The following is a 16436-nucleotide window of genomic DNA, read 5'->3' as shown; positions in this document are numbered from 1 at the left end:
TTGAAAACTACATATATTTTGATAACTTTATATCTATTTTTGAGCATTAAATATTCGTTAACAATATTTTTTTAACTTGATATATTTTGTAAACTTAACTTTGTAAACTTTTTATATTTCACATAAACTTCAACTTATTGTAAAATATCTATTTTCAGTTTTGTTTCATTATATGTATAATAAAAAAATAACTGTTGTATTCATAATTTGTTTTTAATGTTATACATTTTGTTGAATTCTATATATTTTGCAAATACTGTTTTTTGTAAACTTTATATATTTTTAAGCATTTAACATTGTATATTCTGTAAACTTTACTTTGTAAACTTTATATACCATGAACTTTAAATAATTGTAAAACATAACATACATATTTTTCCTTTTTTTCATTATTTATTTTATTCATATTTTTTTTTTACGAGAGTATACATTTTGTAATTTTGATATATTTTTAAAACGATATATATTTTGTAAACTTTGTTTATTTCCAGCATTAAATGTTGCCTAAACTATATTTAATTGTTAACTTATATATTTTGTAAATTTTTCTTTGTAAACCTTTTACGTTTTATAAACTTTAAATAACTGTAAAATAATCGTTAAACCGGAGGTCGTTGGTTGAAATCCCGCTCTAGTAAATTTTTCTTTGTTCATCCCAAAGTCATTTTAAAAATGTACCCAGTCAATTTCCCTTGTGGTTTATTTAGGGAATAACAGTGTTCGTACCCGGTCTTCACTGCGTGGTAATGACCGGGTTGGTGGCTGGCGCTGTTAAGGGACCGAGCCGAAGGGGCCATATTTTGAGCTTTTGATGGTTCCAATCTCTTTCGTGCGTTAATCACATTACTGATCTTTGAGACCAGTGACTCTTTTAGTTAATGATCTGTTCAGCGCCTTCACTGGGGTCAAAGGAGGCAAATGATTGGACGATAGCTGTTCCTTGTGCATAAAAACGCGCGCATGAGCTCGGCGTCAGTTTATACGCGCGCACATGTTACACGCGCGCACTCAAAATTGATACATTTTCAGCGCGCGTACGCATAAGTGCGCGAAGTTGCAATAAAACTAACAGGGATATAAATAAGCGTGCGATACAGTGCAACGCGCAATGTTTACACAATGTATGCTGGTTTAGGGCCACTTATTCGCTATTTTCCAAAGCCGGTCTTTATACCACCGTTAACACTCTCACACGTGACCGGGTTTTGACCAATCAGAGACTTGAAACCGTCCAAGGTATTTATTAATATAATATATATGTATTTTTCATTAAAAAAATTGTTTTTATATACATTTTGTTAATTTTTATTTTTTTTTTACTTTTTTTTAAAATAATTAATATTGTAAACTTTATATATATTTAAACTTAATAATTATGCTTTATGAATGTTCAAACAATTACATTTCCATAGAAAAAGAGGAGAAAGGTTTTAAAGGAAGGATCCAGAAAAAGGGTTAGATTCTAGTAAAACAAAGTCTTTGGGGGTGGCTATGAAACAATGAGAGTAAAGTGATGAGGACAAAGAATGGTCCATGAAAGGAGAGGATGATTTATTAAACATAGGTATGAGGAACCTATGGGAATATATATTCTTATAAAAACTATAAATTTATATAGTATAATTTATAAATTATGTGTAATATGCACCATGTCCTATACAAATTTGTTTAATTTATATAATTCTTTTTTTTTCCATTGCCACAGAATGGCAAGCAATGTGCCGCGTCTGTGAATTATTCCACACTTCGAGCTTATTTTTGCGAGATCCAGTTTCAAAACACTCGATACGGTCGAAAGCTTTATAAATGTTGCAGAATGAGTTTATGTTATACTGTAGTCGTTATAAATCTAGGAGTCCTAAAGAAACCTGGAAAATATCGAAGAAAAACCAGTACTCACAAAACATAGGACAGCAAAGCAAAGAACAACACAGCACGTCCACAAACAAGCACTCCCAACCGTGGCATATCAGCGAGTCTATTGGACCATAACGGAAATTTCCACTCAATCACAAGCTTACAGAAAAACTATTGTAATTCTTTCACAACTGGGTTATTCACATTTAAATTAGCCAAGGAGCATGCAATCACCACACCCAAATAAAGAAACTGATGGATCCAAAAAACGCTGGTCTTGCATAATCGCTTACCTCTTATAAGAGTATGACGTCACAGTATTGTCACATAATGTGCGATATTCATTTATGTATGCAAAAAATGTAATATTTTGCAATAATTTGTAATATGTGTGCGATAAATTTTAATATTATGTGCGATAATTTGCAATATATCGTAGGAGGTCCTGTTTTCAAGGTGTCCGTAAAATCGTGGCAAATCTTTTACCTCTCTGTGCGCGATGTAAAAAGTCGCTAGATTACCAAAAATATGGTTTTATTTGCCAAGCAAAGAGCAAAACTTAGAAACACGTAAGGCTCCACTGGTTATTTGCACTTGTTAATGCAAAAAGTTTGTAATTTTCGGCATTTCTACAAGGTAGAAAAATAAGTAATAATGTTGAGGCCATATAAAACCTCCGTCATTCCTTTTGTCTATGTTATTGACACTTTTGTTTGGGGTTGTTTCAAGAAACATTTGCTTGAAGATTTTAGGTGAAATTATATACGTAAATTTTACTACTATCACGGCGTATGTATACATACATTAGTGTAAATAGAGGCGAAAATGACAACTTTAAATTTGTGCAAATTATGAAGATTGTCCCTGCTTGATTTTTTTCTAACTATTTGTTCGATGTGTTGTTATGGAGGATTTAAAGAGACTGTTGCAAGACAAATTTCTGTTGCTATTTTGTCTATACAGGTCAAGCCATTTTCTTTTGCTTTTTTAGACTAGACCATTTGGCGTATAACGGCCTGAAGACTCTCTGTCTTCACATTATGTGACAATACTGTGACGTCATACTCTTATAAGAGATCAGCGATTATGCAAGACCAGCGCTTTTTGGATCCATCAGTTTCTTTGTTATTTGGGTGCGGTGATTGCATGCTCCTTGGCTACTTTAAATGTGAATAACCCAGTTGTGAAAGATTTACAATAGTTTTTCTGTAAGCTTGTGATTGAGTGGAAATTTCCGTTATGGTCCAATAGACTCGCTGATATGCCACGGTTGGGAGTGCTTGTTTGAGCTGTGCTGTTCTTTGCTTTGCTGTCCTGTTTTGTGAGTACTGGTTTTTCTTCGATATTTTCCAGGTTTCTTTAGAACTCCTAGATTTATAACGACTACAATATAACATAAACTCATTCTGCAACATTTATAAAGCTTTCGACCGTATTGAGTGTTTTGAAACTGGATCTCACAAAAATAAGTCTCGAAGTGTGGAATAATTCACAGACGCGGCACATTGCTTGCCGTTCTGTGGCAATGGAAAAAACAGAATTATATAAATTAAACAAATTTGTATAGGACATAGTGCATATTATACATAATTTATAAATTAAACTATATAAATTCATAGTTTTTATAGGAATATATATTCCCACAGGTTCCTCATACCTATGTTTAATAAATCATCCTCTCCTTTCATGGACCATTTTTCGTCCTCATCACTTTACTCTCATTGGTTCATAGCCACCAATAAAGATTTTGATTTACTAGAATCTAACCCTTTTTTCTGGATCCTTCCTTTAAAACGTTTCTCCTCTATGAAAATGTAATTGTTTGAACATTCATAAAGCATTATTATTAAGTTTAAATATTAAGTTTAAATATATATAAAGTTTACAATACTAATTGTTAAACAAAAAAGTTTTAACAAAAAAAAAATTAACAAAATGTATATAAAAACAATTTTTTTAATGAAAAATACATATATATATGATATTAATAAATACCTTGGACGGTTTCAAGTCTCTGATTGGTCAACACCCGGTCACGTGTGAGAGTGTTAACGGTGGTATAAAGACCGGCTTTGGAAAATAGCGAATAAGTGGCCACTAAACCAGCATACATTGTGTAAACCTTGCGCGTTGCACTGTATCGCACGCTTATTTATATCCCTGTTAGTTTTATTGCGACTTCGCGCACTTACGCGTACGCGCGCTGAAAATGTACCAATTTTGAGTGCGCGCGAGTAACATGTGCGCGCGTATAAACTGACGCCGAGCTCATGCGCGCGTTTTAATGCACAAGGAACAGCTATCGTCCAATCATTTGCCTCCTTTGACCCCAGTGAAGGCGCTGAACAGATCATTAATTAAAAGAGTCACTGGTCTCAAAGATCAGTAATGTGATTAACGCACGAAAGAGATTGGAACCATCAAAAGCTCAAAATATGGCCTGAACATATGGGATGAACAAAAAAAAATTTACTAGAGCGGGATTTCAACCAACGACCTCCGGTTTAACGATTATTTTACAATTATTAAAAGTTTATAAAACGTAAAGGGTTTACAAAGAAAAATTTACAAGTTAATAATTAAATATAGTTTAGGCAACATTTAATGCTGGAAATATACAAAGTTTACAATATATATCGTTTTAAACATATATCAAAATTACAAAATGTATACTCGTAAAAAAAATATTAATAAAATAAATAATGAAAAAAGGGGAAAATATGTATGTTATGTTTTACAATTATTTAAAGTTTATGAAATATAAAGTTTACAAAGTAAAGTTTACAGAATATACAATGTTAAATGCTTAAAAATATATAATATTTACAAAAAACAGTATTTGCAAAATATATAGAATTCAACAAAATGTATAAAATTAAAAACAAATTATGAATACAACAGTTATGAAATATACATTTCAAAAACTACGAAAATTACAAACGTCTAAAAAAAATTTTTTTTTATTATACATATAATGAAACAAAACTGAAATTAGATATTTCACAATAAGTTGAAGTTTATGTGAAATATAAAAAGTTTACAAAGTTTACAAAATATATCAAGTATTGTTAACTAATATCTAATGCTCAAAAATATATATAAAGTTATCAAAATATATGTAGTGTTCTAAAATATTTAGAATTTACAAAATATATAAATTATTGGCGAAAGTAACTCTATCTCTCTCTCTCTCTCTCTGCGTTCACGTCCTTCGTCCTTACATAGCAACAGTTAAAACAACAAGCCTGTAAGATCACGTCTTTCCCAAACAGAACAGTGTCCTGACCATAGAGCTATGCCTTTCTGCAGGGGCTCGCAACAACACAACTCCACACTGACGCTGTGTTATTGTGCCAAATCAAACACATTATTATTAACAAGATGAATTGTATTCCTTTATGCAAAAACAATTGTTCTTAAGCACCTCGTACCGGCTCGTGCTGTGCTCCGGCTGTGCTCTGATTTTTGTTGTCTAATTTAGAAATGTCACCCTTTTTCCCTACATGCAATGACTGAGTCTGGTTACCTGGTATGGAGTCCTTCTCATCTTCACATGCCCTGCAACCACTAGAATCCTGTTGATGGTAAAGCGGTACTCAATTACTTGGACACACCTTTAAATCATGGAATTCTACTGAGTTGTATTACCGCACAGAGAGATCACGTCCACCGAGAAAGGTATATTATCACCCTTACTATCAATAATGTAACTCTACTAACCAAACTTGCAAGTCCTATACCCAGTTGCTGCATGCGCAGCGTTGCACACTAACCTAAATCTACCAAGCTCATCCGAGCATGCTTGCGTGTGACATCTTAATCTCCAACTAAACACCATTCGTCATTGTCTACACGTCGTGTTACAACCACGCACCCCATTTACTACACGTTCATTCTTCAACTAAAATGGAATAACTCTGATTCGAAGTGCACTTTTCTCATTTTTTGTTTTGTTTTGTCTTATATTTTCTCGAAGACGGTGTCATGCCATTCCAGTACCGACCAAGAAAACATCATTGGGAGCTATGTACGCTGTGAGGAAAACGACAGGACCAGGTAAGTTTATTTTCAGTTTGATTGATAGCTTGGAAAGTAATGAGGGAGCGTAATTTGTTAAGGTTTATCCTAAAATAAACAATTTGTTCAGATTTAAAAGGGGCTCCATGCTCTAATTTAGCTTTGTAATTCACAAATTTTCCATTTGCTGGAGTCAAGATGAAAATTGGGGGGGGGGGGACTCGATTATGTAAGATGCTATTGTGTTTGATACCCTTCAATTGCAATTCAAATGTAAAGGGCCATACATTTTTGGACAGAAATTCTTCAGTTTCATTTCCAAATTGTAATCAAAAGGACATCAAGTCTGAGTTAATGTACCGACCAATGGGGAGAGGGTGATGGTATAAAACGTTGCGAGAACCAACTCCCTCTGAATTAACATAGTTTTCGATTAAGAAGTAATTTCCATGAATTTGGAAATTCTTGAATTGTGCATATTATATTGTTCATTTACTAATTTATGTGGGTTTACTGTATTAATGTTTTGCAATTTGTAAGGTTCTTATTCATTCAATTGATTATTTTAATGTTATTCGCTTTTGTACAGTTTATGGAGTGGGCGCAATGTAAATGAACAAATTATTATTATTATTATTATTATTATTATTATTATTATTATTATTATTATTATTATTATTATTATTATTATTATTATTATTATTATTATTATTATTATTATTATTATTATTATTATTATTATTATTATTATTATTATTATTATTATTATTATTATTATTATTATTATTATTATTATTATTATTATTATTATTATTATTATTATTATTATTATTATTATTATTATTATTATTATTAGTTTTGTTTCGAGACCTCAGCATTTGATTTTGAGGTTTTGAAATCAAGCATCTGACAGCACATAAGTTTGTGTAACAAGGGTGGGTGATGTGCTTTCTTTCATTATTGTCTTGCAACTTCGACGATCAATTGAGCTCAAAGTTTCACAAGTTTTTACTTCATGCATATGTTGACATACGTCACCAAGAGTGAAGACTGGTCTTTGATAATTACCTATAGTGTCCAGTGTCTTTAAGTTTTTAGTCCACAAACTGTCCTGTCGGTTTCTTCGCAAAAAGTTCTTGAAAGTTGGTTTAATGGAAACAACAAGTTCATGACAATTGTTCGACTGTAAAGAAAATTTGAGAGAAAGAAAGCATAACAAATTATCATCGAAAAACTCAAGGACCCAATTTTGGGATGCTCTTTGTAATAATGGACCAATTTAAGGTGGAGGTTTTACACTTGATATTTTGACTTGATTGACATATTTTCAGGAGACTGCAGTTCTGCTGGGAATGTGGTGTACTACCTGTCGATGACTGAAGCTCACAAAACATAGGTACATAGCTAGAGAATTATCTCTTTATAATCTCGTCTTCAGGGGAATGCTGGAATGCAGGCGGCGCCGGTGGTGGAGCTTAAGTTGCGCTGGATGGATGAGCATTTGGGAGGGAAGGATCAGAGCTGTTCTTGGCCGGTGATGCGTGAGAGTTGATTGCTGGCTGGATGTGAATTGCATTGGAGTGTGACATTCTTTAGGTGAGCTGCTGCTGGGAGGGTTGGCTTGAGGATGGGTGACCAGATGTCCATAATGAAGAAACCTATGTCTCGTGGAACTTTATGATGTGCTTGTATCTCGATGGCCTCCCTGACTCTGCATTGGTGTCAGGACTGTACAGGAGCTTTGAGTTCGGCTTGATTCCAATTGATGATGTGGTCGTGTTCTTGTGAATGTTTGATGATGGCTGATTTGTCGAGGTGTCCCAGTCTGCCATGTGCTTTGTGTCCTTGATTCTTGTTGAGATGCTGCGCCAGGTTTCCGCGAAGTACACTTTACAGCAATCACAGGGAATGCGGTAAACGCCTGCTTTGTCTTGAGTGTCTCGCTTGTCCTTGTGTGTGTGGAGTGATGCTTGAATCTTGTTTGGTGCTGTGTGGAAGATCTTGACTTGAGCTTGACTGAAGATACTTTGAAACTTGTGAGAAGTGTGGCCGATATATGGGAGGGTAATTGCAGCCTTGAACTCTGGTTGTTCATCTGTTGTGAGACTTGGCTTGGGCTGGCTAAGATTGAATGTCTTGTAGTCGTTAAGTTGAAGTGAAGTCTTGATGTGGTGTAGTTCCTGCTTCAACCTGCCTTTGTCACAGGTGTTGAAGGCCCAGCAAACCAAGGTGTTGCAGACAGCAGACTTGAAGCGAGGATGATGGAATGATGAGTTGTGAAGGTATCTATCGGGGTGTGTTGGCTTGCGATGGACCGTTTGGGCTATAGTGCCATCAGCTTGTCTTGTTACTTGGACGTCTAGGACGGAGATAGTGTTGTTTTGTTCTTGTTCCATGGTGAATTGGATGTGTGGATGTTGACTGTTCAGGTGATGGAAGAACTCTTGGAGTGCTGTCTTGTCATAAGGCCTAACCACAAAGGTGTCGTTAATGTAGCGGAGCCAGAGGTTAGGGCAAAGATTGACCTTCTCGATGCTGTCAAGTTCAAACTCCTCCATGAACAAATCCGCCAGGACCGGGGATAGAGGATATCTCATGGCGGCCCCAGAGGTTTGTTCATAGAATTTGTCTCACCACCTGAAGCTGGAAGCGTAGACGCTGGTGATGAGGAGGTCGTGGACTTGTTCTGGAGTGAGGCTTGTGCGGTCTGTCAGTGTAGGTTCGGCTTGAAGGCTTTGGTTGGCGATGTTGCATGCTTCTTCGATTGGTATGTTGGTGAACAGTGACACGACATCAAAACTGACAAGGATATCAGTTGGACGGAGATGTATGTGCTTGATGATGTCGACTAACTTGCTTGTGTTGTTGATGTGATGTTCAGTGAGGCCAACTAGTCGATGGAGGTTCTTTGTGAGGTGTGTTGCAATGTTGCAAGAAGGTGAACCCTGGGAAGCCACGATGGGGCGGAGAGGACCATCTGGCTTGTGAATCTTGGGTTGGCAGAAGAAACGTGGGCAGGTGAATGCGGATGGCTTGAGGTGACGGTATATGGTGTTGTCTATGACTTGCGCTTGATAGAGAGTACAGAGTTTGGTGGTGAGTGTGCGTTCAATGACTGGGCTGGGGTTCCTTGGCAGGCATTGGTAGGTATTAGTTGACAGGATTTCATTTACTTGGTGGTCATAATCCGTTGTAGACATGACCATAGTGGCATTACCCTTGTCCGCTGACATGATGTTGATGGACTTGTCTTTGTGCAGGGCTCAGATATCAGCATTTTCTCGCCTGCTTGTGTAGGGTCTTGGTAACTTGGCGTTTGAAGTCTTTGCAGAATTTGGATGCGGACATGGTTGGCGACTGTCTTGTCCAGATGTTTGAGTGCAGGTTCAGTGGACTGATTGATGTCTTTGACTTGAATCATGCGAGGTGTGCTGGCGCCCACACAGTGCACGATTCCAGTCAAAGATATTATTCAGTCTACCGAACCTGCACTCAAACATTTAGACAAGACATTCGTCAACCATATCCGCATCCAGATTCTTCAAACTCTTCAAACACCAAGTTACCAAGACCCAACACAAGCAAGCAAGAACACGCCACTATCCGAGCCCTGAACAAAGACAAGTCTATCCACATCATGTCAACGAACATTGGTAATGCCACCGTGTTCATGTGCACAACGGATTCTGACCACAAGGTAACCGACATCCTGTCAACTGATACCTACCAACGCCTGCCAAATAACTCCTGTTCAGTCATCGAACGCACCCCCACTGCTAAATTCTGCACTCTCTATCAAGCGCAGGTCATAGACAACACCATGTACCATCACCTCAAGCCATCCGCATCCGCCTAATCACGTTTTTTTGGCCAACCTTAAGAGCCACAAGCCAGATGTTCCTCTCCGTCCCATCGTGGCGTCCCGGGGTCACCCACCTACAATACTGCAAGACACCCCACCAAGACCCTTCATCCACTAGTTGGCCTCACTGAACATAACATTAACAACTCAAGCAAGTTCGTCGACATTATCAAATACATACATCTCCGTCCAACTGAGATCCTTGTCAGTTTTGACATCATGTCACTATTCACCAACATACCAACTGAAGAAGCATGCAACATTGCCGAACAATGCCTTCAAGCCTACCCTACACTGACAGACCGCACAAGACTCACTCCAGAACAAGTCCACGACCTCCTTATCACCTGCTTTTCCGCTTTTAGATTCAGGTGGCGAGACAAATTCTACGAACAAACCTCTGGGGCCACCATGGGATCTCCTCTATCCCCAGTCCTGATGGATTTGTTCATGGAGGAGTTTTAACTTGACGGTATCAAGAACGCCAATCTTTGCCCCAACCTCAGGTTCCGCTACATTGACGACACCTTTATGGTTTTGGCCCAACGGCAAGACAGCACTCCAAAAGTTCTTCCATCAACTGAACAGTCAATATCTACGTATCCGATTCAACATGGAACAAGAAAAAACAATGCTATCTCCTTCCTAGGTGCCGAAGTAACAAGACAAGCTGATGGCACTCTAGCCCACACGGTACATCACAAGCCAACGCACACCAACAGATACGTTCACAACTCATTATTCCACCATCCTCGCTTCAAGTCTGCTGTCTCCAACACCTTGGTCCGTTGGACCTTAGACACCTGTGACAAGGGCAGCTTGAAGCAGGAACTACAATACATCAAGACATCACGTCAACTTAATGGCTACAAAACTTTCAACCTCAGCGAGCCCAAGCCAAGTCTCACACCAGATGAACTACCAGAGTTCAAGGCTGCAATCTCCCTCCCAAACATTGGCCTATCTTCTCACAAGCTTCAACGTATCTTCATTCAAGCTCAAGTCAAGACCTTCCATACAGCATCAAACAAGATTCAAGCATCACTCCACACACACAAGGACAAGCAAGACACTCGAGACAAAGCCAGCGTTTACCACATTCCCTGCGATTACTGTGAAGTATACATCGTGGAACCAGGGCGCAATATCTCAACAAGAATCAAGGAACACAAAGCACATGGCACACTGGAACACCTCAACAATTCAGCCATCATCAAATATTCACACGAACACGACAGCATCATCAAGTGGAATCAAGCCAAACTCATAGCTCATGTACAGTCCTGTCACCAATGCAGAGTCGGGGAGGCCATCGATATACAAGCACGCCATACAGTTCCAGAAGACATCGGTTTCTTCATTAACGACATCTGGTCACACATCCTCAAGCCAACCCTTCCAGCAGCAGCTCACCACAAGAATGTCACACTCCAATGCACACACATCCAGCCAGCAATCAACTCACATGCATTACCGGCCAAGAACAGCTTTGATCCATCCCGCCCAAATGCTCATCCATCCAGCACTTCTAAAGTTCGACCATCGCCTGTAGTCCAGCATTCTCCTGAAGACGAGCAGAATATACTGTTAGAAACATCGAGACCAAACCAGCTCTTTCCAGAGCCAATACTCACCTTAAGAGGTTTACACATGGTTGTCCCCGTTAATTCTTATTTCTCCACACCATGCAAAGCTTCAAACAATACATATCCAAGATAGGATTAAAGCGCAACAAACCTAGGTAGAATAGCTAGAGAATGATCTCTTTATACTCAAAACTCTATTTCGAGATGCATTTTTCTCATTGTCTGTATTTTTTCTTTAATTTTTTTACGGCGACGGTGATCCATCTGCCTAGTGGAGACCAACGGAAACTGCACCATTCCAGTTGCGGCCATGAAGACATCAATGGGAGCTGTGTATCTTCGAGGAAAACGACAGGAAAAGGTAAGTTTATTTTAAGGTGGATTGATAGCTTGGGAAGTAATGAGGGACCGTATTGATAGCTTGGGAAGTAATGAGGGACCGTAAGTTGTTGAGATTTATCCTGAAATCAAGATTATGTCTAGATTTAAAAGGGGCTCCATGCTCAAATTTAGCTTTGTAATTCACAAATTTTCCATTTGCTGGAGTCAAGATGAAAATTGGGGGGGGGGGGGGACTCGATTGTGTAAGATGCTATTGTGTTTGATACCCTTCAATTGCAATTCAAATATAAAGGGCCACACATTTTTGGACAGAAATTCTACAGTTTCATTTCCAAATTGTAATCAAAAGGACATCAAGTCTGAGCTTATGTACAGACCAATTTGTTTTTGCTGTATGATGAAGTCATGCTCTGAAAGAGCGCAATTTGTTTTCTGCACCATGCGGTGTCCCCAAACTCCACTCACATGTTGGAAAATGAATGCATCACAAAACTCAAATTCACAAAAACTCAAAACTCAAGATCCACATCATTTAGATTTGTGGAGCAGAACTGTTTGCTTTTTTGGATTTTGGATTTTGAAGCAAACACTTTGGTACATGAGAAAATAAATACAGTGAAAAGTATTTGACATGAGTGTATATATGGTGTCCTGATTGAAATGTAATTCAGGAGTCTGCGTTTATGGTTTAAAGGCAGTGGACACTATTGTTAGTTACTCAAAATAATTATTATCGTCAAACCTTACTTGGTAACTAGGAATGGGGAGAGGGTGATGGTATAAAACATTGCGAGAACCAACTCCCTCTGAATTAACGTAGTTTTCGATAAAGAAGTAGTTTTCCATGAATTTGGTGCTCTGATTTTTGTCCTACCAATTAACTGCATGCGCAGCGTTGCACACTAACCTAAATCTACCAAGCTCATATCCGAGCATGCTTGCGTGTGACATCTTAATCTCCAACTTCACACCATTCGTCATTGTCTAAACATCGTGTAACAACCACGCACCCCATTTATTACACCTTCATTCTTAAACTAAAATGGAATAACTCTGATTCGAAGTGCACTTTTCTCATTTTTTGTTTTGTTTTGTCATATATTTTTTCGAAGACGGTGTCATGCCATTCCAGTACCGACCAAGAAGACATCATTGGGAGCTATGTACGCTGTGAGGAAACCGACAGGACCAGGTAAGTTTATTTTCAGTTTGATTGATAGCTTGGAAAGTAATGAGGGAGCAAAGTTTGTTAAGGTTTATCCTAAAATAAACATTTGCTTTAGATTTAAAAGGGGCTCCACGCTCTAATTTAGCTTTGTAGTTCACAAATTTTCTATTTGCTGGAGTCAAGATGAAAATTGGGGGGGGGGGGACTTGATTATGTAAGATGCTATCGTGTTTGATACCCTTCAATTGCAATTCAAATATAAAGGGCCTTACATTTTTGGACAGAAATTCTTCAGTTGCATTTTCAAATTGTCATCAAAAGGACATCAAGTCTGAGTTAATGTACCGACCAATGGGGAGAGGGTGATGGTATAAAACGTTGCGAGAACCAACTCCCTCTGAATTAACATAGTTTTCGATTAAGAAGTAATTTTCCATGAATTTGGAAATTCTTGAATTGTGCATATATTGTTCCTTTACTAATATGTGGGTTTACTGTATTAATGTTTTGCAATTTGTCCTGTATAGTTCTTGTTCATTCAATTGTTTGGATTATTATGTTATTTGCTTTTGTACAGTTTATGGAATGGGCGCAATGTAAATGAACAAATTATTATTATTAATATTATTATTATTATTAGTTTTGTTTCGAGACCTCAGCATTTGATTTTGAGGTTTTGAAATCAAGCATCTGAAAGCACATAAGTTTGTGTAACAAGGGTGGGTGTGCTTTCTTTCATTATTGTCTTGCAACTTCGACGATCAATTGAGCTCAAAGTTTCACAAGTTTTTACTTCATGCATATGTTGACATACGTCACCAAGAGTGAAGACTGGTCTTTGATAATTACCTATAGTGTCCAGTGTCTTTAAGCCTTTTGTCCACAAACTGTCCCGTCGGTTTCTTCGCAAAAAAGTTCTTGAAAGTTGGTTTAATGGAAACAACAAGTTCATGACAATTGTTCGACTGTAAAGAAAATTTGAGAGAAAGAAAGCATAACAAATTATCATCGAAAAACTCAAGGACCCAATTTTGGGATGCTCTTTGTAATAATGGACCAATTTAAGGTGGAGGTTTTACACTTGATATTTTGACTTGATTGACATATTTTCAGGAGTCTGCAGTTCTGCTGGGAATGTGGTGTACTACCTGTCGATGACTGAAGCTCACAAAACATAGGTACATAGCTAGAGAATTATCTCTTTATAATCTCGTCTTCAGGGGAATGCTGGAATGCAGGCGGCGCCGGTGGTGGAGCTTAAGTTGCGCTGGATGGATGAGCATTTGGGAGGGAAGGATCAGAGCTGTTCTTGGCCGGTGATGCGTGAGAGTTGATTGCTGGCTGGATGTGAATTGCATTGGAGTGTGACATTCTTTAGGTGAGCTGCTGCTGGGAGGGTTGGCTTGAGGATGGGTGACCAGATGTCCATAATGAAGAAACCTATGTCTCGTGGAACTTTATGATGTGCTTGTATCTCGATGGCCTCCCTGACTCTGCATTGGTGTCAGGACTGTACAGGAGCTTTGAGTTCGGCTTGATTCCAATTGATGATGTGGTCGTGTTCTTGTGAATGTTTGATGATGGCTGATTTGTCGAGATGTCCCAGTCTGCCATGTGCTTTGTGTCCTTGATTCTTGTTGAGATGCTGCGCCAGGTTTTCGCGAAGTACACTTTACCGCAATCACAGGGAATGCGGTAAACGCCTGCTTTGTCTTGAGTGTCTCGCTTGTCCTTGTGTGTGTGGAGTGATGCTTGAATCTTGTTTGGTGCTGTGTGGAAGATCTTGACTTGAGCTTGACTGAAGATACTTTGAAACTTGTGAGAAGTGTGGCCGATATATGGGAGGGTGATTGCAGCCTTGAACTCTGGTTGTTCATCTGTTGTAAGACTTGGCTTGGGCTGGCTAAGATTGAATGTCTTGTAGTCGTTAAGTTGAAGTGAAGTCTTGATGTGGTGTAGTTCCTGCTTCAAGCTGCCTTTGTCACAGGTGTTGAAGGCCCAGCAAACCAAGGCGTTGCAGACAGCAGACTTGAAGCGAGGATGATGGAATGATGAGTTGTGAAGGTATCTATCGGGGTGTGTTGGCTTGCGATGTACCGTTTGGGCTATAGTGCCATCAGCTTGTCTTGTTACTTGGACGTCTAGGACGGAGATAGTGTTGTTTTGTTCTTGTTCCATGGTGAATTGGATGTGTGGATGTTGACCGTCAGGTGATGGAAGAACTCTTGGAGTGCTGTCTTGTCGTAAGGCCTAACCACAAAGGTGTCGTTAATGTAGCGGAGCCAGAGGTTAGGGCAAAGATTGACCTTCTCGATGCTGTCAAGTTCAAATTCCTCCATGAACAAATCTCCCAGGAGCGGGGATAGAGGATATCTCATGGCGGCCCCAGAGGTTTGTTCATAGAATTTGTCTCACCACCTGAAGCTGGAAGCGTAGACGCTGGTGATGAGGAGGTCGTGGACTTGTTCTGGAGTGAGGCTTGTGCGGTCTGTCAGTGTAGGTTCGGCTTGAAGGCTTTGGTTGGCGATGTTGCATGCTTCTTCGATTGGTATGTTGGTGAACAGTGACACGACATCAAAACTGACAAGGATATCAGTTGGACGGAGATGTATGTGCTTGATGATGTCGACTAACTTGCTTGTGTTGTTAATGTGATGTTCAGTGAGGCCAACTAGTCGATGGAGGTTCTTGGTGAGGTGTGTTGCAATGTTGTAAGAAGGTGAACCCTGGGAAGCCACGATGGGGCGGAGAAGACCATCTGGCTTGTGGATCTTGGGTTGGCAGAAGAAACGTGGGCAGGTGAATGCGGATGGCTTGAGGTGACGGAACGTGGTGTTGTCTATGACTTGCGCTTGATAGAGAGTACAGAGTTTGGTGGTGAGTGTGCGTTCAATGACTGGGCTGGGGTTCCTTGGCAGGCATTGGTAGGTATTAGTTGACAGGATTTCATTTACTTGGTGGTCATAATCCGTTGTAGACATGACCATAGTGGCATTACCCTTGTCCGCTGACATGATGTGGATGGACTTGTCTTTGTGCAGGGCTCAGATATCAGCATTTTCTCGCCTGCTTGTGTAGGGTCTTGGTAACTTGGCGTTTGAAGTCTTTGCAGAATTTGGATGCGGACTTGGTTGGCGACTGTCTTGTCCAGATGTTTGAGTGCAGGTTCAGTGGACTGATTGATGTCTTTGACTTGAATCATGTGAGGTGTGCTGGCGCCCACACAGTGCACGATTCCAGTCAAAGATATTATTCAGTCTACCGATCCTGCACTCAAACATCTAGACAAGACATTCGTCAACCATATCCGCATCCAGATTCTTCAAACTCTTCAAACACCAAGTTACCAAGACCCAACACAAGCAAGCAAGAACACGCCACTATCCGAGCCCTGAACAAAGACAAGTCTATCCACATCATGTCAACGAACATTGTTAATGCCACCGTGTTCATGTGCACAACAGATTCTGACCACAAGGTAACCGACATCCTGTCAACTGATACCTACCAACGCCTGCCAAGTAACTCCTGTTCAGTCATCGAACGCACCCCCACTGCTAAATTCTGCACTCTCTATCAAGCGCAGGTCATAGACAACACCATG

Source organism: Asterias amurensis, chromosome 7 (assembly GCF_032118995.1).
Source record: "Asterias amurensis chromosome 7, ASM3211899v1".
Lineage (NCBI taxonomy): Eukaryota > Metazoa > Echinodermata > Asteroidea > Forcipulatida > Asteriidae > Asterias > Asterias amurensis.
Note: the sequence above shows the minus strand (reverse complement) of the source record.